The 26,355-nt window shown below is 35.4% G+C and overlaps 2 long non-coding RNA genes across 2 annotated transcripts in view; one reads left to right on the forward strand and one right to left on the reverse strand.

Annotated features, from left to right (window-relative positions):
* Positions 1-26,355, reverse strand: part of LOC310715822 — a 182,163-nt gene that overhangs the window by 20,216 nt on the left and 135,592 nt on the right. The window lies entirely within an intron of this gene.
* On the forward strand, positions 11,969-15,468 carry LOC310715859. The gene is made up of 3 exons (XR_014530420.1): positions 11,969-12,088; positions 12,913-13,067; positions 15,353-15,468. It is a non-coding gene; the product is annotated as an uncharacterized lncRNA (long non-coding RNA).

A 26,355-nucleotide genomic window follows, 5' to 3' on the forward strand; every position in this document is an offset into this window, starting at 1 on the left:
GTTTCTGTAAAAAAATTTCGGATTTAGTTTTGCCCCTTACCAATATATTATGGAAATGTCTTTCATTCAAGTGGTCCCAAGAGTGTCAGTCAGCCTTTGAGGCAATTAAACTCTTCCTGACTAGTTCCCCAGTTCTGTCTGCTCCAGACCTGAGCAGACCATTTCAGTTGGAGGTTGATGCCAGTAACACAGGTGCAGAAGCGGTGCTTCTACAAGAGGATGATCAGGGGATAGAACACCCTGTTTGTTACTTCTCAAAAAAGTTTTTAAAACACCAGCTTAACTATAGCACGATTGAAAAGGAAGCACTTGCTTTGCTGTTAGACATCCAACACTTCGAAGTCTACCTTAGTGATTACTTCTGTTCAAGTTGTAACTGACCACAACCCCCTAGTGTTCTTGAACCACATGTGTAATAAAAATCAGCCATTAATGCGCTGGTCTCTCATTATGCAGGGATTTAACTTGGTGATTAGCCATAAAAAGGGAAAACTAAATGTTTTAGCTGACACCTTATCCCGTGGTTAGAGGGGATAAAGGGTTGTTTTTTTTTATTGTGAACCCAGTGGATTCACACTTAGGTGGGGGGGTGTTACAACCCTAGGTAGTCCCATGTCCATATCTGTGTTTTTGTATGTGTGATTTGTGTGCAGGTGGTGTTTGATTGGGCGTTTTGGTGTTCAGGGTATAGCTTTGTTGTTGATGTTAGCGATTTTAAGACCTGCCTGTTTACTGACTTTGAGCCTGTTCTGCCCCTTGGATTGCTGTTGTTTGTATATATATTTTTTGGTATTATATTGTGATAGCAGGGAGTTAGGAAAGCTGTTTGTAATTTCCTTTTCTTTATTTTCAGGAAAGGTAGCTTCCTCAAAGTAGTCTTTTTGTTTATTATTTTGGCCTTGGACAAGCCTGTAAGGTTTTGTAAATATATTTAAGTGTTACAATATACCAACACTAGTGTAGCAAACCTTTTTGTTGTGTTTGTGGTTTGTAGTGTGTTTGGGTTGCTGCTTTTGTAAGATCCATTCTTTTGAATCCCGAGTTAAATACTCTGTCCGGCCTAACCCTACACTGGGTCGTAACATTTCAATATTCTATTCAGAATACAACATAGATGACATATTAAATGTTTAAAGTGAAAAAATTTATAATTTTAAGGGAAAAATAAGTTGATTTTAAATTTCATGGCATCAACACATTTAAAAAAGGTTGGAACAAGGCCATGTTTACCACTCTGTGGCATCCTCTCTTCTTTTTTAACAGTCTGCAAAGGTCTGGGGACTGAGGAGACAAGTTGCTAAAGTTTAGGAATAAGAATGTTGTCCCATTCTTGTCTAATATAGGCTTCTAGTTGCTCATCTGTCTTAGGTCTTCTTTGTCACATCTTCCTCTTTATGATGTGCCAAATGTTTTCTATGGGTGAAAGATCTAGACTGCAGGCTGGCCATTTCAGTACCCGGATCATTCTTCTACGCAGCCATGATGTTGTAATTGATGCGGTATGTGGTCTGGCAAGGTCTTCCCTGAAAGAGACGACGTCTGGATGGGAGCATATGTTGTTCTAGAACTTGGTTATACCTTTCAGCATTGATGGTGCCTTTCCAGATGTGTAAGCTGCCCATGCCACATGCACTCATGCAACCCCATAACATCAGAGATGCAGGTTTCTGATCTGAGAGCTAACAACTTGGGTTGTCCTTATCCTCTTTAGTCCGGATAACATGGCATCCCAGTTTTCCAAAAATAACTTCCAATTTTGATTCGTCTGACCACAGAACAGTTTTCCACTTTGCCAAAGTCCATTTTAAATGAGCCTTGGCCCAGAGAAAACGCCTGCGCTTCTGGATCATATTTAGATATGGCTTCTTTTTTGACCTATAAAGTTTTAACCGGCAACGGCGAATGGCACAGTGGATTGTGTTCACCGACAATGTTTTCTGGAAGTATTCCTGAGCCCATGCTGTGATTTCCATTACGGTAGCATTCCTGTATGTGATGCAGTGCCGTCTAAAGGCCCAAAGATCAAAGGCATCCATATGGTTTTCCGGCCTTGACCCTTACGCACAGAGATTGTTTCAGATTCTCTGAATCTTTGGATGATATTATGGACTGTAGATGATGATAACTTCAAACTCTTTGCCATTTTTCTCTGAGAAACACTTTTCTGATATTGCTCCACTATTTTTCGCCTCAGCATTGGGGGAATTGGTGATACCCATTTTGACTTCTCTAAGCTCTAAGAGGCTCTTTTTATACCCAGTCATGTTGCCAATTGACCTAATAAGTTGCAAATTGGTCCTCCAGCCTTATATGTACATTTTAACTTTTCCAGCCTCTTAGTGCTACCTGTCCCAACTTTTTTGGAATGTGTAGCTCTCATGAAATTCAAAATAAGCCAATATTTTCAAAACTTTTAACATGGAATGTTATCTATATTCTATTGTGAATAAAATATAAGTTTATAAGATTTGTAAATTATTGCATTCCTTTTTTATTCACAATTTGTACAGTGTCCTAATTTTTTTGGAATCGGGTTTGTGTGTGTGTGTATGTATATATATATATATATATATATATATATATATATATATATATATATATATATATATATATATATATATATATATAAAATATTATATTATATTACGTCATCTTCTCCCGCTTATCCGAGGCCGGGTCGCGGGGGCAGCAGTCTAAGCAGAGATGCCCAGACTTCCCTCTCCCTAGACACTTGTTCCAGCTCTTCCGGGGGGACACCGAGGCGTTCCCAGGCCAGCCGGGAGACATAGTCTCTCCAGCGTGTCCTAGGTCTTCCCCGGGGTCTCCTCTCAGTGGGACGTGCCCGGAACACCTTCCCAGGAAGGCGTCCAGGAGGCATCCGGAACAGATGCCCGAGCCACCTCAGCTGACCCCTCTCCATGTGGAGGTGCAGCGGCTCTACTCTGAGCTTCTCACCCTATCTCTAAGGGATCGCTCAGCCACCCTGCGGAGAAAGCACATTTCGGTCGCCTGTATCCGGGATCTTGTCCTTTCGGTCATGACCCAGAGCCCATGACCATAGGTGAGAGTAGGAACGTAGATTGACCGGTAAATCGAGAGTTTCGCCTTGCGGCTCAGCTCTTTCTTCACCACGACAGACCGGTACATCGACCACATTACTGCAGAAGCTGCACCGATCCGTCTGTCAATCTCCCGTTCCACCCTTCCCTCAGTCGTGAACAAAGCCCCAAGATACTTAAACTCCTCCACTTTCGGCAGGAACTCTCCAACAACCTGAAGTGGGCAAGCCACCCTTTTCCGACTGAGGACCATGGCCTCGGATTTGGAGGTGCTGATTCTCATCCCAGCCGCTTCGAAATCGTGTTGTCACCAAACCGGACACCCTCCGGCCCCTGGCTGCGCCTAGAAATTCTGTCCATAAAAATTATGAACAGAACCGGTGACAAAGGGCAGCCCTGCCGGAGTCCAACATGCACCGGGAACAAGTCTGACTTACTGCCGGCAATGCGAACCAAGCTCCTTAGTAAAGGGCCCCGGACCCCATACTCCCGGAGCACCCTCCACAGGCCGCCGCGAGAGACACAGTCGAATGCCTTTTCCAAATCCACAAAATACATGTGGACTGGTTGGGCAAACTCCCATAAACCCTCCCGCACCCTGTAGAGGGTAAAGAGCTGGTCCAGTGTTCCACGGCCTGGACGAAAACCACACTGTTCCTCCTGAATCCGAGGGTTTACTATCGGCCGTATTCTCCTCTCCAGTACCCTGGCATAGACTTTCCCAGGTAGGCTGAGAAGTGTGATCCCCCTATAGTTGGAACACACCCTCCGGTCCCCCTTCTTAAAAAGAGGGACCACCACCCCGGTCTGCCATTCCAGAGGCACTGTCCCCGACCACCACGCGATGCTGCAGAGGCGTGTCAGCCAAGACAGCCCCACAACATCCAGAGACTTGAGGTACTCCGGGCGGATCTTATCTTTCAGTTTCTTTACTACCTCGGTGACTTCAGCTTGGGTGATGGACGAGTCCACCTCTGAGCCCTCAGCCTCTGCTTCCTCAATGGAAGACGTGACGGCGGGATTGAGGAGATCCTCGAAGTATTCCTTCCAACGTCCAACGACATCCCCGTTTGAGGTCAACAGCTCCCCATCTCCACTGTAAACAGCATTGGTAGGGCACTGCTTTCCTCTCCTCAGGCGCCGGACGGTTTGCCAGAATCTCTTCGAGGCCAGCTGATAGTCCTTCTCCATAGCCTCACCGAACTCCTCCCGGGCTTGAGTTTTTGCCTCCACAACCACCTGGGCTGCAGTTCGCTTGGCCTGCTGGTACCCGTCAGCTGCCTCAGGAGTCCCACAAGCCAACCAGGCCCGATAGGACTCCTTCTTCAGCTTGACGGCATCCCTCTACTTCCGGTTGCCACCACCGGGTTCGGGGATTGCCGCCTCGACAGGCACAGACAGCTCGACAATGGAGGTGGAAAACATGGTCCACTCGAACTCAATATCTCCGGCCTCCCTCGGGATCCGGTCAAAGCTCCGGTGGAGGTGGGAGTTGAAGATCTCTCTGACAGGAGACTCGGCCAGCAAACGTTCCCAGCAGACCCTCACAGTACGCTTGGGTCTGCCGAGTCTGTCCAGCTTCCTTCCCCGCCATCGGATCCAACTTACCACCAGGTGGTGATCAGTTGACAGCTCCGCCCCTCTCTTTACCCGAGTGTCTAAGACATACGGCCGCAGGTCAAATGAAACGACCACAAAGTCGATCATCGACCTACGGCCTAGGGTGTCCTGGTGCCACATGCACTGATGGACACCCTTATGCTTGAACATGGTGTTCGTTATGGACAAACTGTAACTAGCACAGAAGTCCAATAACTGAACACCGCTCGGATTCAGATCAGGGGGGCCGTTCCTCCCAATCAAGCCCCTCCAGGTGTCACTGTCGCTGCCCACGTGGGCATTGAAGTCTCCCAGTAGAATGACGGAGTCCCCAGTCAGAGCACTGTCCAGCACCCCTCCCAGAGACCCCAAGAAGGCCGGGTACTCTACACTGCCGTTTGGCCTGTAGGCACACACGACAGTGAGAGACCTATCCCCGACCTGTAGGCGCAGGGAAACGACCCTCTCATTTAGCGGGGTAAACTCCAACACATGGCGGCTGAGCTGGGGGGCTATAAGCAAACCCACACCAGCCCGCCGCCTTTCACCATGGGCAACTCCAGAGTGGTGAAGAGTCCATCCTCTCTCGAGGAGTGTGTAATTTCATTTAAAACAATTGTAAAAAAAAATCTTTACCAAATGATGACATAACATCATCATCTTCTTCTTTCGGCTGCTCCCATTAGGGGTCGCTACAGCAGATCATCCAGCTCCATACCACCCTGTCCTCTACATCTGCCTCTTTCACACCAACTACCTGCATGTCTTCCCTCACCACATCCATAAACCTCCTCCTTAGTCTTCCTCTTTTTCTCCTTCCTGGTGGCTCCATCCTCAACATTCTCCTATGAATATAACTCATGTCCCTCCTCTGCACATGTCCAAACCATCTCAATCTCGCCTCCCTCACCTTGTCACCAAAACATCTTACATGGGCTGTCCCTCTAAAAAACTAATTTCTAATCTTGTCCATCCTCGTCACTCCCAACGAAAACCTTAACATCTTCAGTTCTGCTACCTCCAGCTCTGCCTCCTGTCTTTTACTAAATGCCACTATCTCTAGTTCATACATCATCACAGGTCTCACCACAGTCCTATAAACTTTCCCTTTCATTCTTGCAGATACCCTACTATCACAAATCACTCCTGTCACTCTTCTCCACCCACTCCACCCTGCCTGCACTATTTTCTTCACTTCTCTAACACACTCTTCATTACTTTGCACTGTTGACCCCAGGTACCTGAACTCCTCCACCTTCTCCACCTCTTCTCCCTGTAACCGCACAAATCCACTGCCCTCCCTCTCATTTACGCACATGCACTTTGGATAGATACATAGGAGCCAAACCATTTAGTGCTTTATAAGTGAGAAGTAATAGTTTGTAGTCTATTCGAAACTTAACCGGAAGCCAATGTAGGGACGATAGGATTGGGGTTATGTGATCATATTTTCTTGACCTTGTGAGAACTCTGGCTGCTGCATTCTGGACTAACTGAAGCGTGTTTATTAATGACGCAGGACATCCAACTAGTAACGCATTACAATAGTCTATTCTGGAGGTCATAAACGCATGGACAAGCTTCTATGCATCGGATATAGACAACATGTTTCTTAACTTAGAAATATTTCTAAGGTGAAAGAAGGCTGTTTTTGTAACTTGGTTGATATGATAATTGAAAGACAAGTTGCTGTCTAAAATAACTCCCAGGTCTTTTACCGTTGAACTAGTGGTTACAGAACATCCGTCTAAATGCAGGTTGAGACGCTGGAGCTTTTGTATACTAGTTTTTGGGCCGATGAGCAAAATCTCAGTCTTATCAGAATTTAAAAGTAAAAAGTTATGGGTCATCCAATCTCTTATTTCCTTAACACACTCAGTTATCCGAGTTAATTGAGCTGTATCGCCTGGTTTAGATGAGATATATAGCTGAGTATCATCAGCATAACAATGGAAGCTAATTCCATGCCTTCTAATAATATTTCCTAACGGAAGGATGTATATTGTGAAGAGCAGGGGTCCTAGAACTGAACCTTGCGGCACGCCATAGTTTACTTGCATTAGCCTGGATAGCTCTCCATTTAAATCTACGAAATGGTAACGATCGGACAGGTAGGATTTAAACCAGCTTAATGCCTGTCCCTGAATGCCGATGTAATTTTGTAAGCGATCTAGGAGGAGATCATGGTCTATAGTGTTGAATGCAGCACTAAGATCTAGTAGAACCAACAGTGAGATGAAGCCTTGGTCTGAAGCTAAAAACAGGTCATTAGTGATTTTAACTAGAGCAGTTTCTGTGCTATAATGGGGCCTAAAACCTGACTGAAATTCTTTAAAGATATTGTTCTCTTGCAGGTAGGAACATAACTGGGCAGCGACAATCTTTTCTAAAATCTTAGACATAAATGGGAGATTTGAAATTGGTCTGTAATTCGATAGTGTGTTTGGATCCAGATTAGGTTTTTTAATGAGGGGCTTAATAACTGCTAACTTGAGGGATTTAGGGACATGTCCTAACGATAGTGAAGAGTTAATGATATTCAGAAGAGGTTCACCAGTTGTATATAACACTTCCTTCAGTAATTTAGTAGGAATTGGATCTAACTGACATGTTGTCGATTTAGCTTTGGCAATAACATTATACAGCTCTTCCTGTCCTATACATGTAAAACAGTGGAGTTGTGGAGTTGAAGGTAACACTGTCTCAGGAGATGGTGTCAGAGGTTGAACTGCCACAATTGTTTTTATAATGTTATCTATTTTTTCATTGAAGAAATTCATAAAGTCCTTACTACTAAACTGTGATGGAACACAATTTTCAGAGCCCTGATTTGTAGTTAGTTTAGCTACAGTACTGAAAAGGAACCTGGGATTGTTTTTGTTGTTTTCTATGAGTTTGCTCAGGTGTTCAGCTCTAGCAGCGTTCAGCGCCTGTCTGTAGCTGAGCATACTGTCTTTATACGCAATTCTAAATACCTCCAATTTAGTTTTCCTCCATTTTCTCTCCAGATTACGTGTTGTTCTCTTGAGGGCATGCATATGACTATTATACCAAGGTGCAGGTGTTTGTTAATCCTCCTCTCCATCATATCAGCTATCTCTCTCCCTTTACCAGTCATAGTACCAACATTTAAAGAACCAACCCGAACACTTCTCCTTTTTCTACTGTCTCTGTAGACGTCTTCCTCCTCTTCTTCTCCTCCTTTGTCCAACAGTAGCCCGATTTCCACCGGTTCCCTGTTGGGTAACGATAACCGTGGCGGTCGTTGTTAACCCGGGCCTCAACCGATCCGGTATGAAATTCTTATTTGTGATCCGCATATTCGATTTGGCACGTTTTACGCTGTATGCCCTTCCTAATGCAACCCTCCCCATTTACCCCGGCTTGGGACCGGCACTAAGAGTGCACTGGCTTGTGTCTCCCTAATGGCTGTGTTTGACATGACATGACATCATATTGGACTCAAATATGACTTATTCATAAAAATATTATAGTTATTTTTAAAATATTATCATAAGCAGATTTTTTTTATAAATCATAAAAAGTGCAGTTCTTAAAACAAAAAAAGAAAAAAAGTGACATGAGATCATGCTGTCACAACAATATAACTTTTTCTTTTTAATAAAAATATTAGTTATTCTTAAAATATAAATTTTTATATTCTTAAGAATAATTTAATTAAAATCTGTTAAAAAGTGCATTATGTGAATAAACATGTAACCAAATAATGTTTTGACAAAAATATTACTTAAAAAAAAAATATTTTAGGTATTATTAAAATGCATGTATATATTTATATGCATAATTTCATAATAAATTGTTAACGCATGCAATAAATGAAGGAAAAACGAAAATGATGAGATGACAATGTTTTGAAAAAAAAACTTTTCATAAATAAACTATTTTTTTAAATATACATTTTTACATTCATAATTATAAATTAATAAAACACTGTTAGAAACTGTAAAACCAATTGAACAAAAATAGTTCAGAAAGTAATCATAGTCATAATTCATTAATATCCGTTAAAAAGTGCGATACGGGAAGAAAAGGTGACATGACAAATCATATTTTGACAAAAATAAAAAAAATTTGCCTACAAATTACATTTGCGTAAAAACGGATATTCTGATTTAAAAGCATAATTTGATTCAAAATTGTAAAAAAAAAAAAAAAAGTGCAATAAAGTGGTCCCTCGGAACTCATGGGGGTCACGTTCTAAGAAACAAATTTCATAAAATATTTTAAAACACATTATTGTATTAAAGTGACAAAGTCTAGATAAATTTACAAAGGTAACATATGGGCTGCAGGGCTGCATCCAAAATTTACGGATTGTCAGAACTCGCAGGGTTCACGTTCTAAGACGCGAGTTCTGAAAATCCGTTATTTTTGGACGCACCCCCGCAGCCCATATGGTACCTTTGTAAATTCAACTACACATTGTCACTTGAATAAAAAAAAAAAAATTAATATTTTTTTTCATTTGTTAGTGAAAACATAGTTTAAAATGTTATTTCTAACGTTCTTGAACATTCGGTCCCACAAATTTTGAAATAATCTGCATCTTGCTGTTATATTATATTATATTATATTATATTATATTATATTATATTATATTATATTATATTATATTATATTATATATCATAATCATAATTTTATTGAAAACTGTTAAAAACTGTAAAAATAATAAATCTGAATTAGAAAGTCATTTTTCATAAAAAATGTATCAACAGCTTATGTTTAACAAAGCCGTGTGAGTGCTGTCAAGAATGAGCTTCTAAGGCACTAAAATTGCGATTCTGCAAGTCTCAGCCCTTTAGCACGAAAGAAAAATGTTTTTTCCAACCATCGCTAACGTGCACATACAGCATGCACTTGACCACGATTATTTTACATCTTTATGATGAAATATGTCATAACAAATCATGTATTGACAAAAATACGAATTCCAATAAATATTAGTTATTATGAAAATATAAATTTTCATATTTATAATCATAATTTCATGAAAAACTGTTCAAAACTGTAAAAATTGAATGAATATGCTATAAAAAGTAATTTTTCAGTAAAAACGTAATAACGGTTTATGTTTGGCAAAGCCGTGCTGTCAAAAGTGAGCTTTTTAGGCGCTGAAAATACGATTCCACATACTATTACTTACTATTACTATTATTACTTACTAATATACATTTAAAACCATTACAAAAGGCAATATGTCGAAAAAGCTGACATGACATCATATTGGACTAAAATAGGTCTTTTTTTTTTTTAGAAAAATATGATAGTTATTCTTAATTATTCTTTTACTTTTTCATCATAAGCAGAATTTTATTACAAATCGTTAAAAAGTTCAATTCTTACAACAAAAAAAGTTACAATTTCTTTTTCTTTGCTGCAGTAACAGAGTAATGTCCCAAATTTGGGACTAAAAAAGGTATATCTTATCCTATCATGCTGTCAACCATATTCCTTTTCTTTTTTTAAATATGATATTGTTAAAATATGAACCTTTTTATTTTTCTAAGATTCAATTCAATTATGATATCCTTAAAATATGAATTTTTATATTCAAAAGCATAATTTCATTAAAAACGTGCAATTCTTTAAAATGAAAAAAGAAAACAGTGACATGACAAATTATTTTTTGATAACATTACATTGTATCATTATAAAATACGTTATTCTAGAAATATTTAATTTTCATACTCAAATTAATGATTTTATTAAAACTGTAAAAAGTGCAATTCTTTAAAATAAAAAATTAAAAACAAATCGTGTTTACAGCACTTACTGTTTAAGCATATATGATATTCTTAAAATATGGATTTTTATATTCAAAAGCATAATTTCATTAAAAAACATTTAAAAGTAAAATACATAAAGTAAAAGGTGACAGACAAATCACATTTTCACCAAAAAAAACTTTTTTCAATGTAAATTTTTTATTAATAAGCAGAAGCTTGTTGTTTACAAGATTACTTTTTCCGTAAAAATATTAGTTATACTTAATATTTTTTTTATATGTAAAAGAATCTGTTCTTTAAAAACCGTTGAAGAGTGAAATACATGAAGGTAAAGGTGACAAGACAATTCATATTTTCACAAAAAAAAAACATTTTTTCCAAAAACATTTTTTAAATATGAATTTTTATATTCATTAGCAGAATTTCCCTAATAACCATTAAAAAGTCCAATTTATTAAAAATTACAAACGATATCAGTGAAATGACAAATCATGTTTTGATAAAATTAAAACCATTAAAAAGTGAAAATACATGAAGGAAAATGTGACAAAACAAATCATATTTTCACAAAAAAAAAAAATTCCCGTAACAAATAATTTTTAAAAAATATGAATTTTTATATTCATATATTTATAGGGGGAGTGGTGGCTCCAGCGGTTAAGGCGCTGGGTTGCCGATCGGAAGGTCTGGGGTTCAAGCCCTGGTATCGCCAGGCTGCCACTCTTGGGCCCTTGAGCAAGGCCCTTAACCCTCTATGCTCCGGGGGTCCCTTACGAGGGAAATATCAAGGTCCGTGACGTGGGGCCGCCTTCCCGTGGGCTCACCACCTGCAGGAGGGACCGTGAGGGACGGTGCTATGAGGATTGGGCAGCAGTCAAAGGCAGGGGCCTGCTTAGACTGCTGCCCCCGCGACCCGAATTACGGATAAGCGGGAGAGAATGAATGAATGAATGAATTTTTATATTCATAAGCATAATTTCCCTAAAAAACGTCAAAAAATGCATTTCATTAAAACAAAAATGGAAAAAAGTTACATAAATCATGTTTTCATAATATTACTTTTTATATAAAAATATGATATTTATTCTTAAAATATTTTCATATTCATAAAAATTATTTCATTAAAATCCGTTTAAATGTTCAATACGTGTGTCAGGGAGCACCCTGCTACTTATCCCGTGCGTGCCCCGCCCGCACAAAGCTCCTCACCATCATCCCAGTCAACATGTCCATGTGGGCCCCACATAGGTTTTATCTGGCTTATATGGTCATCATGTGGGCATGGGGTCAGAGTGGGCACTTTGATGGGCTGAATGAGGGCCCCAGTTAGGCTGCCCAAATTGTTTATTCGAGGGCCCTGTATGGGCCACATTTGGGCCGTATTTATCTATATTTCTCAAAAGAAATCTCTCATTTAATTATTTAATTGATGATAAATGTAATTGATATGTTTTTTTGCGTATTTTATAACATCAACAGATTTAATAAATATATATATATTAACAATAACATGATATGACCTTAAAAATAAATAAATAAATAAATAAAAAATCGCTTGTGCAGCTCACAGAGTCTCTCATTGGCTCCTGTGGCTCAGGCCTTCTCATTCTGAAGAAACGGTCATCACTCACTACCACTGGAGCACCTGACCTGACCTGGTTAACCTGACATCTCTGTCACAGTAAGAAACTAGGTTTTGGTTTAAATTAATCACATTTTACTGTTGCTTTCATTTAATGTATACTTCTGAAAGATTTGTGGTAATCAAAGTTACAGGCACGATATAACGAAGGTAAGTGTGGAGAGTGAACTGGTTTACCTCAGAGATAAACACCTGTGGAGAACTAAACATTCTTAATGATTAGCAGATAACACCCAGCTCTCGGCTCGGAGGCTTCACGCATGCGCATAGACACCACGACCTGAGACGTGTTTGACTTGAAGCTGTGCAGTGCAGACCGACAAATCCGAGAGCAGACAACTCCGAATTCTTCCGAATCGCTTTCACAGTATTTTTATGTCAAGCACGCTCCAGTTTGTGCAGTCAAGTTGAACACTTGCTGTGTTAGCTCCACTAAGGCTTTTTAAAAGACGAAACATCATTATAAGTAACTTAAACTAATGTTACAGTGGTCAGTTCAAATTCACGGTCCAAAGTGCACCAATACGAATTTAATAATCAATCTGTGTTCAAGGCCCCACTAATTATTCTAAACATTAATCACAACAAAGCCTGAAATTTACCATATTGATGCATTTAACTTTTTACATGGTATTGTGTAATTTTAACATCATTCACTCAGATCAGTTAACAGTTTGGGCAAATGATGGATTAGAAGGTGTTTATAACCTTGTGATTTTTTAGTCTTTTTATTTATTTATTTATTTTTAATTCTAATAGTCTTATGCTCATGTAACTTGAATGCTTTATACATACAAATAATGGATTGTGCCCTGGTTGATGAAGTAGCATGCTCTACTTTATATTCATTTTTGTTCTTACAGGTTGCCTAAAGCAGAACCGTTTGCTGAAAACTGTCAGTAAGAAAGAGCTGGAGACAGTGCTTGGTAAATGGTTCACAAATGCAAGAGACAGAGAAGGCAACCGTGCTTTGAGAGCCCAGCGGGACCATGATCGGGGGGGCAGTACAGCCAGAAGTGTAAGTCATATAACCTATAGCTAGGGCTGCACCATTAATATTATTTTATCCTGATCACTGTTTTTGCCTCTGTTTTTTTAGGGGAATACTCCACCCTGAAATGAAAAATATCTTATAAATTACTTATCCTCAAGGCATCCTATATGGTGGCTGAGAGAGCTCAACGCGCTCTCTCAGCAAAAAACACATAGAAAAAAAACACCAGCAAATTAAAAAGAACAACTTTATCAGTTTGACAAAACATGTGCTGCAAATCCTCACAACACAACCAAACACAGAAATACACTGCAAATCCTCACAACACAGCCAAATAGCACAGATCACAAAATAAATGTTTCAAGAGGACCACAACAGGTGACAAACCCGTCTGGGACTGCTTATTGTTAAATGTCTATTCGTCAGTGGTGTTGATGTGTGTTGATGACCTGAAAGGTGAGTTGCAGAATGGCCTGCACCAGAGGTGCAAAGCCCTATTGTTTTCCTTAGAATGTATTATTAGGGCCCGAGCACCGAGGAGCAGGCCAGAATGCGAAGCCCTATTGTTTTCCTTAGAATTTATTATTATTATTATTATTATTATTATTATTATTATTATTATTATTATTATTATTATTATTATTATTAATATATTTTTTTTTTTTACACACATTGGCCATTTGGGGTCCCTTAACATGCTTGCAAAACTCTTGAAATTTGGCACACACGTCAAAGTCGTCTGCCATTAGGACCGGTCAAAGACTGGAACATAGGCGTGGCAGTAGGGCTCTGTAGCGCCCCCTGTAATGCAAAAACAAATATCGGTGCACAGATCGGGCAAACATGTACGCACATGTAAGAGAGTTGGTATGCATATAGATCTCATAGACCCGAACAACTTTCACTATCAAACCTATTAGCTTCGCCCAACAGGAAGTCGGCCATGTTGGGTTGTTTTATAAGTGCATGCGGTGAACTTTTAAATACTTCTCCTGGGGAATTCATGCGATTGACATCAAACGTGGTGAACATGATGCCTAAACATTGCCCTTGCTAAATTGTGAAGGGATTTTTGATATCTCGAACGGTGCTGCCATGGCGAGGCGACAAATTTATGGCGAATTCGGAGAACAGGAACTGTTTAATATCTAAAGCAAAAAAATTCTTATTCGGACGACACGCTGTCTTATTCGGACGACACGTATGTTCGGCTAAGGATTCCGATCGCATCGATGTGCCTATTGTGAATCTCGGACATAGTGCCACCAACAGGCGCCAGGAAGTGTGTCAGTCACAAAAGGTGGATTTTTTGACAGTTGCATGTGGTGAACTTTTAAATACTCCTCCCAGGATATTTACGCGTCAAACTTTACTTTAATTTTGCATATTTAAGGCTTGTGGCGTGCTTAGATTAACTTGAAATTTGACACATACATCACATTTGTTGACTGTTAAGTGTGGACAAAAAGGTCAGACAAACGTTTGTCTCTTAAGTGGCTCACTAGCGCCCCTGTTTGTCTAAAATGTGGAGTTTTTTTAACCTACAGTCCCCAAATGGGTTAGTAACAACATAAAATAGTCCACTGATATTTACCCACTTGATGCACTTGCCCACCGTGCATTGTTTTCTGGAAGGCACCGTATAGCGATACACAAATGTCCGAGGGCCCGCCATCGCTGCTTGCAGCTATATTTTTAACATTGTTTGTTTATGATTCCTTGGCCTTTTGGATATTATCATCCTAAATAATCTGATAAAATACACAATTAACTGCAAAACGTTATGTTAACTGGCAAAGCCAAGAAATCATGATCAGGATGTTAAAATAAACTAAAATTTGCTATTTGCAGTGCAAATGAATTGGTTGTGTTTGAGCATTTGCAGGACGTTTCTGTATTTAGTTGCGTTGTGAGGATTTGCCGCATGTGGTGTTTATCTAATGAAGAGGTTTTCTTAATTTGCTGGTGTTTTTTCTATTTGCATATGTTTTCTTCAGCTGCAGTGTGTTGAACTTTCTGGGCTTTCTAATCACTGGCTTTTGGCAATGACCAAATATTATTTTAAGAGTCAAGCTCAGACCCAAGGTTAATATTTTAATTGTTACATTCATAAGTTTGGGATTCCATGACTGGTCCCCCGGCATAAGTTATTACTGTGCGAGGCAGAGGTGGGAACAATTCACTTATGAGATTCTAGGATATGTCTTAATTATATTGATGCATGCTTTTTTAAATGCTGCTGTGAATGGTAGTATTTTAAAATGTTCTAAATTGCCTTTTCTGTCTTTTCTTTCTTTACTGTTTTGTAGGTGTGCAGCCGAGGAATCTGCATAGACCCACCAGTGAACTGATTTACTCAGTAATTCTGTTATTCCTGTTTCTTGTTTACTTGAATTAATTTGAATTAAATGTGATTTACACATTCTGAGTTGAAGTCATTTATTTTTCACAGTTCAAATACTCAACCATGTAATTTTAAACATAGAGCAGCACATAAAATCAACTAATATTAGTTCTATGTTTGGTCAGGCAGAGTTTTACATTGTAACTGAGGTTTGAAATGGTTTGACAGTGAATTTTCCATAGTAGCACATTAAGTTCACCCACAGAAATCAATGATGAAACTAATAAATGGGACCCAAATCTCACCCACTGTGGTCCCACAAAAACCCCATAAAGGGGCTATTTGTGGGCTGACCCATGATTGAGTCATGTGGGCCCCCTAAGTGTCCTTTTTGTTGCCCACTTTGGCCCCATTTTTAACACCTATTTGGGACCCAAATGGGCCCATATAAAGAACACCTATACGGGTCCCACTTAGAGCCCACCATGGACACATCAGTGGCCCCTCTGGGCTAACACACATGGGGCCCATGTGGAGCCGATGGACAAATTTTTCTGGGCCCCATTTGGGTTGTCCATGTAGGGCCCAAGTGACAGCCCATCAAAAACCCACATTGGGCCCACATGAAAATGTTGGCTGGGATATTAATTCCCCACACCTGGAGCTCGTCTCTTCTCACCTATTTAAACCCCTCACTTCCATACATTTACCGTCCGTTATTGCGTGTACCGTATGTGTTCCCTGCGGTTAACTTTCACTTCCCAGATCCGGCGATACGCCCGCTCTACTGCATACACCGGATTCCTTCCATGAACTTTGTGCTTTCATCTCAGGACTTCAGTGGACCGCGCACCCTGAGCGCACCACGGATATTTACTTTTTCCCGGATTCCTTCTTTCGGATTATTCATCATGAACTCTGATTCCTTCGTTCATCGCTGCTTGCAGCTATATTTTTTAACATTGTTTGTTAATGATTCCTTGGCCTTTTGGATATTATTATCCTAAATAATCTGGGATATAAATATTGTTAACTGGCAAAGCCAAGAAATCATGATCAGGATGTTAAAATAAACAAAATTTTGCTATTTGCAGTGCAAATGAATTGGTTGTGTTGTGAGGATTTGCAGGACGTTTCTGTATTTAGTTGCGTTGTGAAGATTTGCCGCATGTGGTGTTTATCTAATGAAGATGTTTTCTTAATTTGCTGGTGTTTTTTCTATTTGCATATGTTTTCTACAGCTGCAGTGTGTTGAACTTTCTGGGCCACCGTGATCCGAGGTGTGACTTACATCTTTCAGCTGATCAGAATCATTGTTCTAATCACTGGCTTTTGGCAATGACCAAATATTATTTTAAGAGTCAAGTTCAGACGCAAGGTTGATATTTTAATTGTTACATTCATAAGTTTTGGATTCCATGACTGGTCCCCCGGCATAAGTTATTACTGTGCGAGGCAGAGGTGGGAACAATTCACCACGGATATTTCTTTTTTCCCGGATTCCTTCTTTCGGATTATTCGTCATGAACTCTGATTCCTTCGTTCGGATTATTCCACTAAAGTCTCAGGACTTTAGTGGACCACGCATCCGGAGCGCACCACGGATATTTGCTTTCACAACCCGCTTCGTCACTGGTATTTCTCTGACTCTGCTTGTGTGTTATAAATAAACTGCTATTCTTTACACTCCGGCTTTCGCCTCCGTGTCTGCCGCATAACAACGTGAAGGAAAAGGTGACCTGACAAATCATTTTCTCACAAGAAAATGAGCTTTATCATTAAAATATATATTTTTAAATATAGTTTTTATATTCATAAGCATAATTTCATTATAAACCGTTGAAAAGTGCATTTCTTCAAAACAAAAACAAAAAATTTGACATGAGAAATCATGCTTTGACAATATTACTTTTTTTATATAAATCTGATATTCTTATATCAGATATATCAGATAAAAAACAAAAGTGCAATACTTGAATGAAAATGTGACAGGACAAATAATGTTTTGACAAAAATATTACTTAAAAAAAAAAGATGTTATGATCATTAAGAGATGTTATACTTAAAATATGAATTTTCAAATTCCGAGGCATAATTTAATTAAAATCCGTTAATTAAGTGCAATACGTGAACAAATATGTGACATATAAATACCTTTTTGTATTAATGTTTGGACAAAAATATTATTACAAAAATTTATCTTTAAGTACAAATTTTCATATTCAAAAGCATAATTTGTTTACACTAAACAATAAAAAATACGTTTAAAATGCTTAAAAATACTTTAAAAAGAAATATGAAAAAAGTGACACGTTTTGATAATTAAATTTTTTTCATAAAAATATGATTACTTTTTTAATAATAAAATGATAGTTATTCTATGAATATTAGATTAGAAAGAAAAATTATACCAAAAATTCTTTTTACAACAATAATACTTTTTACCTGAAAATATTAGTTATACTTGAAATATGATTTTTCATATGTAAAAGAATCTATTCATTAAAAACAGTTAAAGTTGAAATTTCCTGAAGGAAAAGGTGACAAGACAAATCATATTTTCATTAAAAAAATATATATTTTTTTTTACAATTTTTTAAAATATAAATTGAAAAACCATTAAAAAGTGCAATTTATTTCGATGAAAAACGAAATCAGTGACATGATAAATCAATTTTTGATAATTTTTTTATTATAAAATGTTTTATTATGAATATAGATTTTTATATTTATAATAATCATTTCATTAAAAACCATTAAAAAGTTCAATTCATTAAAATGACAAATCATGGTTTGATAACATAAAAAAGACTGTTATTCAATAAATAGAAATATTCTTATTCATATTAATAATTTCATTTAAAACCATTGAAAAAGTGCAATTCTGTAAAACGTAAAATAAAAAAATTACACAACAATAATACTTAAAAGTTATACTTAAAATATGAATTTTTATATTCAAATGCATAATTTCATAAAAAAATGTTTGAAATGTGAAATTCATAAAGGAAAAGGTGACAAGACAAATCATATTTCCACAACTGAATAATTTTTTTTCCATGTTTTAACAAAAATATAACTTTTTATATTAAAATATATTTATTCTTAAAAATTTAGCTTTTATTTTCATAACCATAATTTCATGAAAAAAATTTGCATTTCATTAAATCGAAAATCGACAAAAGTGACGTTTTGATATGACTTTTTATATAAAATTATTCTTAAAATATTATTTTTCATATTCATAAGCAGTTAAATCATTAAAATGTGCAATTCTTGAAACAAAAAAATTTAAAAAGTGATGTGATATCTTGCTGTCAACAATATTACTTTTATTTTTAATAAAAATATGATAGTTATTGTTAAAATATGAATGTATATATTCCTTAGATTAATTTAATTAAAATCTGGTTAAAAAAAAACAAAAGTGCAATACTTGAATGCAAATGTGACAGGACAAATAATGTTTTGACAAAAATATTACTTAAAAAAAAAAAGATAGTTATACTTAAAATATGAATTTTCACCCCCGCAAGATCCGAGCACTTTTTAACCATTTTGAATCAAATCATGCTTATGAATAAAAAAATAATTTTTTTATGCAAATCGCATTTTTATGAAAAATGAAATCTTTTTGTCAAAATATGATTTTTCATGTCACCTCTTCGTTTATGTATCGGACTTTTTAACACTTTTTAATGAATTTCGGCTTAAGAATATAAAAATTCAAAAAGAATATCTTTTTTTTTTTTTTAAGTAATATTTTGGTCAAAATATTATTCATCCTGTCACATTTTCATTCACGTATCGCACTTGATGCAACAACTATCATAATATTTTTTTAAAGTAATATTTTTTGTCGAAATATGATTTGTTCTGTCAATTTTTTATTCACGTATTGCATTTTTTAACAGATTTTTATTGAAATTACGCTTACAAACATGGAAATGTATATTTTAAGATATATTCTCATTAAACATATTTTTATGAAAAAAAGTTATATTGTTGTGAAAGCATGATTTTTCATGACACTTTTTTAATTTTTTGTTTTGAAAATTGCACTTTTTAAAGTTATGCTTATGAATATGAAAATTCATATTTTAACATATATATTTATATATCATATATTATATTGTGGCTTGGAAAATTCACAAGTTCTCATTTGGAACCTAACTAATAGCATTATTCGGATTATTGAAAAAATTGTGGGACCGAATGTTCAGGTATTTTCACTAACAAATTCCATATAATATTTTAAAACATTATTGTACTAAAGTGACATAATGTCTATATGAATTCACAAAGCTACCATATGGGCTGCAGGGGTGCATCCAACATTCATGAATTTTAGAATGTGAACCCCGCGAGTTCCGGGGGACCACTTTATTGCACTTTTTAATTTGATATGTTTTATTTCACTATAAACATGTAAATGTATCCTGGTAAATGGTGTATCGTGGTGCATGCTTTATGTTCAAATATGTTTTTGCTCCATAAACTGCTTTGCTTTCGTCCTACGAGGCATTATCAGCCCCATAAAAGTTCATTACCAACAGCACTTTAAAAAAAAAATAAAAAAAAAATTATGATTTTCTAAACCATTTTCAATTATTTTTGGCATTTATTTTTATAATTTCTATGATATTATGATTATGAATATGATATATTTTCATAATAACTATCGTCTTTTTATTACAAAAGTCAAAACATGATTTGTTGCATCATATCTCATCATTTACACGGCTTTGCCAAACATGAGCTGTTGATGACCATTCATGTTTTACAGTTTATCAAGAAATTATGTAATGAATGTGAAGATTATTTCTTTTGTAATAACTTTCATATTTTTATCAAAAGTCATATTTCTGTCAAAACAAGTTGTTTTTATGTAAGCTTTTCAATTGACTTTTTGCATTTTTAACAGTTTTTCAAGAAATTATGCTTGACTATTAATTTAATATTTTTTTAAATAGTCAAATTTGTATCAAACATGATTTATGTCAAAGCCGAACATGACGTTGCATGTTTTAAATATTTTTCATTAAATTCTGTTTATGAATATTAAAAGACATATTTCCATAATAACGATCATATTTTTATGAAAATAGTCATATTTCTGACCAAACATGAATTTTCTAATTACTTTTCCTTTCACTGTTTGCACTTTTTAACAGTTTATCATGAAATTATGATTTTGAATATGACAATTCATATTTTAACAATAAAAAAGTTTCATGTCAACTTTTTAGTTTCGTGTTAATGTATTGCACTTAATAACGTTTTTTCATGAAATTATGATTATTAACATAAATTCCTATTTTTATAATAATGATCATATTTCAATGAAAACAGTAATTTTTTTGTCAAAACATGATTTGGAATGCCAGCTTTTTTGTTATATTTTTACACTTTTCAACAGTTTTTCCTGAAATTATGCTTATAAATTAGAAAATTTAAGCTGATTTGAGACAATGTTCATTGTTAAAAGCGCTATACAAATAAAAATGAATTGAACTGAAGCAATTGAAGCATGCTTATAAATATGAAAAGTCAAATTTTTTTACAATAACTTGTAAAAATTTTATTTGTTATATCATGTTATTCATTAAATTTTTAACAGTTTTTCATGAAATTATTCAGAAAAGGTTGTAATTGTTTTTAAGTTTGTCAATAATTTAAATTGTGGAAAAGTATTTAGTTCACAAATGAGGTATAATGTATAAATGTTCATTTGGAAATTGTGTTATAAAACTGTGTAATAGTGACACCTTCAGGAGAATTACATTCATTATTGGTTGAATTTGTCACATGGTCTAGCTAGCCGTTTTAGTTTTCCGATCCACAAAGAAATGCACGCACGCTGAGAGCTATCCGATAGTAAAAAGTGTTAGTGTTGAAAGGAAAGCCTATATAAATATCTTTTGATGTCTCCTGTATTTCTGATTGGAAAGCGCACACGGTATGTGGTTTATCGTTAGATTTAATCTGTTAATTTGTAATAATATACTTGTGTATCGATATTGGTTCAGTTCTAAACAACAGGTTAAACAGTGGTAAAAACAGAAACACTGTATATATCTGAATGTTATTTTATTTGTTTCAGTTTTTCACGGTGTTATGACGTTATGTGAAGAGATTAAAAGTTACCAAATCAGTTGAATTGTCATTCTTTCAATCAGAAGAAAACCTACAGGAGCCGTTACAATAAGAATTTATATAATAGCAATTATTTTTATATTTTATTAAAAATGTAATTTTTTGCTCAAACCATGGTTTTCATGTAAGTTTTTCGCTTTCATATTGCACTTTTTTTAAACTGTTTTCCATTAAATGATGCTTATGAATATTCATATTTTCATTTTAACTATCACATGTTTATTGAAAATATCATCTTTTTTGTCAAAACATGATTTGCATGGTCAGTTTTTTGTTTTTGATTCATTAATGGGCCTTTTTTAAAGGTTTTACATGATCATATGATTTATTTTTTTCACAATTACTAATATTTTTATGGTAAAGGTTACCGTGTTTTTATGAAATTATGATTATGAATGGAAAATGATAGATTTGAATAAAAACAATCCATCTTTTATAAAAAAAAAGTCATTATTTTTAAACCATTGTTTATCATATCACGTTTTGCATTGAATTTTTGCACTTTTAATGGTTTTTAGTTGAATGATGCTAATGAATATGAAATGATAGTTTTTCCCTTACATATTGCACTTTTTAAGTAATTTCTATTAAATAATGCTTAAAAATATTATTAAAAGAAAAAATCCTATTTTCACAATAAAACTATCACTTTTTTATGAAAAAGTCATATTTTTTGTCAAAAAATGATTTGCATGTTTTGTTTTTCACTCACTTATGGCACTTTTTTAAAGGGTTTTTTTTTTTCATTAAAAAAAGGTATTTTTTGCTCAAACCATGGTTTTTTGCTTATATATTGCACTTTTTAATGGTTTTTAATGAAATTATGCTAATGAATAAGAAAATGTATATATTCACAATAACATTTTCATGAAAAAGTTAACTTTTTTTTATGAAATTATGGTTATAAATATGATATGTAATATGTTAATTACAACAAATATTTTTTTATAAAAGAAAGTCAGATTTGTTTCAACCCATTGTCATATCAGTTTTTGTGATGAATATTTGCACTTTTTAATGTTTTTTAAAGAAAATATGCTAATAAATATGAATAATTTCAAATTTAACTTGTAAATACTTGATTTGTCATTTCACATTTTTCATTGAATTTTTGCACTTTTTAACATTTTATCATGAAATGTTTCTGATGAATATGAGCATTTATAATTTCATATTTTTATTTAAAAAAGGGTATATTTTTCTCAGACCATGGTTTTTAATGTGTTTTTTGCCTGCATATTGCACTTTTGCACAAGGTTTTTTCATTAAATGATGTTTATAAATATGAAAATTCATATTTTCACAATATCACATTTTTAATAAAAATGTCATATTTTTGTCAAAACATGATTTGTATGTTTCTTAAAGCCACATTTTTAAAGGTTTTTCCATGAACATATGCTTCTGAATATAAAAATTCATATTTTCATAATGACTAACATATTTTGTTATGTAAAAGTCATATTTTTATCAAACCATGGTTTGTCATGTAAAAATTGTTCGTTCGTTCGTTCGTTCGTTTTTAACGGTTTTTCATTTAATTATGCTTATGAATATGAAAATTCTTGTTTTTACAATCACATTTTTTATAAACAATTTCTGTCTAAGTATATTTTGTCATGTCACCTTTTCATGCACTTATTGCACTTTTTTTTAAATAGTTTTGAATGAAATTATCCTAATGTGATAATTAGTGATAAAGGTTAACATATTTTTTAATGAAATTATGATTATGAACATGAAATGAAATATTTTAATAAAAACAATTTTGTATTTAAAAAAAAAGGTTTTAAACCATTGTCATCACGTTTTGCGTTGAATTTTGGCACTTTTAAAGTTTTTTAGTTAAATGATGCTTATAAATATGAAAATTCATATTTTCACAATACCTAATTTTTTTATAGAAAAGTTATGGTTTTGAATATGAAATGTAATATTTTAATGAAAAACAATACATTTTTTATAAAAGAAAGTCAGATTTTTTACGTCATTGGTTGTCATATCACTTTTTGCGATGATTATTTGCACCTTCAACAGTTTTTTCGTTAAATGATGCTTATGATACGAAAAGTCATAATTTTACAATATCTTGAACAACCTTGATTTGTCATAACACGTTTTTAATTTAGTTTTTGCACTTTTTAACAGTTTTTCATGAAATGATTCGGATAAATATAAAAACGTATATTTTACCAATTAAGTTAATATTTTTATTTAAAAAAATAATATTTTTTTAAAACCATGGTTTTTAATGTAAGTTTTTTGCTTACATATTGCACATTTTAACAGTTTTTTTTATTAAATGATGCTTATAAATATGAAAATTATTATTTTCACAATATCTGTCATATCTTTTAACAAAAAACTAATATTTTTGTCAAACATGATTTGCATGGTCACTTTTTTTGTTCTTTATTTAATTATGGCCCTTTTTTTCTAAAGGTTTTTCATCAACATATGATTTGTATTTTCACAATTACTCATATTTTTATGGTAAAAGTTAAAAATTTTTAATGAAATTATGATTGAGTAGGAAATGTTATATTTTAATAAAAACAAGTCAAGTCAAGTCAAGTTTATTTCTATAGCGCTTTGTCTCAAAGCAGCCTAACAAAAATCAACAGTCAAGGTAAATGGTGTGCATTTATCCCTGATGAGCAAGTGTGTGATTATAAATCTTTCAACAATACAGAACACTCGAGAGAGAGAGAACTAAAATGAGCACTGGACTATAAGGTTATAAGTAATGTTCTTTCTACAGTCTTATACAGTCTTTATGGTTATAAAACTAGGAGCTACTGAGCAACTCATAAAATAGCTCATGGCTCATAGCTTCTCCATGCCAGAGCCTTTAAACACTCCACACATGAAGTGGGATCCAATTAGCACTATTACGTCTCTAGATGGTACGGGATGTTTGCCGGTAGGCATCTACTTCTTCCAAGGTCCATAATCTTCATGAGGTGGGACGTGACTGGAGCTGGCCAAACCTCAGGAAGCCTCGGGATGGGGAGAGAAAGAGAAGCAATGGAGAGAAATTAGCGTAGCTGCTGTTCATGACATTAACGGCACAAGTTAAAAATTTGCATGTGATCAGATGTTCTGGAGCACAAGGTTATGATGCGATGTGTGTTATGTGTAGGCTTTGCTAAAAAGATACGTTTTTAATCTGCACCTAAACTGGGAGAGTGTGACTTAAACCCGAACACTGTCAGGAAGACTATTCCAAAGTTTAGGAGCTAAATGTGAAAATGCTCTACCACCTTTAGTGGACTTTGCTATTCTTGGAACTACTAGAAGTCCAGAGTTTTGAGATCTCAGGGAGCGTGACGGATTGTAGCGTGTTGAAAGACTGGATAGATACATGGATATATGGAAGCCAAACCATTTAGGGCTTTATAAGTAAGAAGCAGAAACAATACATCTTTTATTTAAACAGTCGCAATCACATTCGCAAAAAAATCCAGATTTAAGCACATGCGATTTCTAAATAATTTGCAAGACTTGTAATATGATTATTCCAACGAAACGGAGCAAGAGTTCCAAAACTTAAAACAGTGCCATAAAAAACTGCATGATCAATGCATGTCGACAAAGTCCATCGAAACAAACAAAAGCACACATCCAAGCCAGCCTGAACAGATTGAACAAGTATCCATTGTTCAAGCATTTGCAAGTGCCATGCCTTATGAGAAAGGATCAAAACGGCACAAAGAAATTACCGACGCGGTCACCTATCATATATGCAAAGATATGATGCCTGCGCACATCTTTAGTAAAGACGGCTTCCGAAGACTAGATACCAGAAAAGATACTAGCTGCCATCTCTCACTCATTTCACAGAATTTGCTATTCCCAAAATGTATGAGTAATGTAAGGTGGGCGTTGAATACGAGCTCAAGTTGGTAAAATACTACGCCACGACCACAGATATGTGGTCCATCAGAACGATGGAGCCGTACATGAGTTTAACGGTCCACTATATTAATACACTGGAGAAAATATATCTGAAGGTTTAAAAGAAGCTTTAGCATCATTGGGACTTTGTGAAGAGCAACAAGTGTCTATCACCACAGACAATGGAACTAATATAGTGAAGGCTGTCACTTTGAACAACTGGACACGATTGCAGTGCTTCGGACACAGACTGCATTTGGCAATTTGTAAGTTAGATTTTATTCTACTTTTATTCTACTTTACATTAAGTAATGTATACTTTACATTAGGGCACTTTGTAGGGCATGTTTTTTTTATTAAGAAACAAATTGCACAAAGATGTTTAATATGAAAAAGTATTATAACGATTTGTAGTAAACAGTAGTAAATTGCAGTGTTTTCCTTACATTGAATTATCTGTGGAGTTATTTTTCAAGAAAAACCGACTGTCCTCAGAAATGTTTGGATGTCATTTTCTTTTTATTTTGCATGTAATGCCTGATAAAGCAGCCGAGCGTTGCGTTGTTATACAGCGTTACCAAGAAAAAAGCTCTCTGTCCCGCTCTAAGCGCCTCCTACTGGCTGAGAATGAATTTGCATATATGTCGCCCCAAATACTAATCCATTAGTAGGCCGTAAGTGTCAGGAATCCCCTTGCCACGCCCCCTTCGGAGGCTGTCATAGCCCGGGATTCCCTTACGCATCGCGCTCCTGCTCGCGTGCGTGCCCCGCCCGCTCGGAGCTGCTCGCAATCGGGCTTCATGAGGAGCAGCTGAGGCTCATTTCCGTGGCCCATCACACCACCTATATAAACCCCACACTCACACCCTCACGCGGTCCGTTATTGTGCATGTACGTGTGTGTATATGTGTGCTT

This window comes from Silurus aristotelis (genome assembly GCF_946808225.1).
Source record: "Silurus aristotelis genome assembly, chromosome: 20".
Taxonomy (NCBI): Eukaryota; Metazoa; Chordata; class Actinopteri; order Siluriformes; family Siluridae; genus Silurus; species Silurus aristotelis.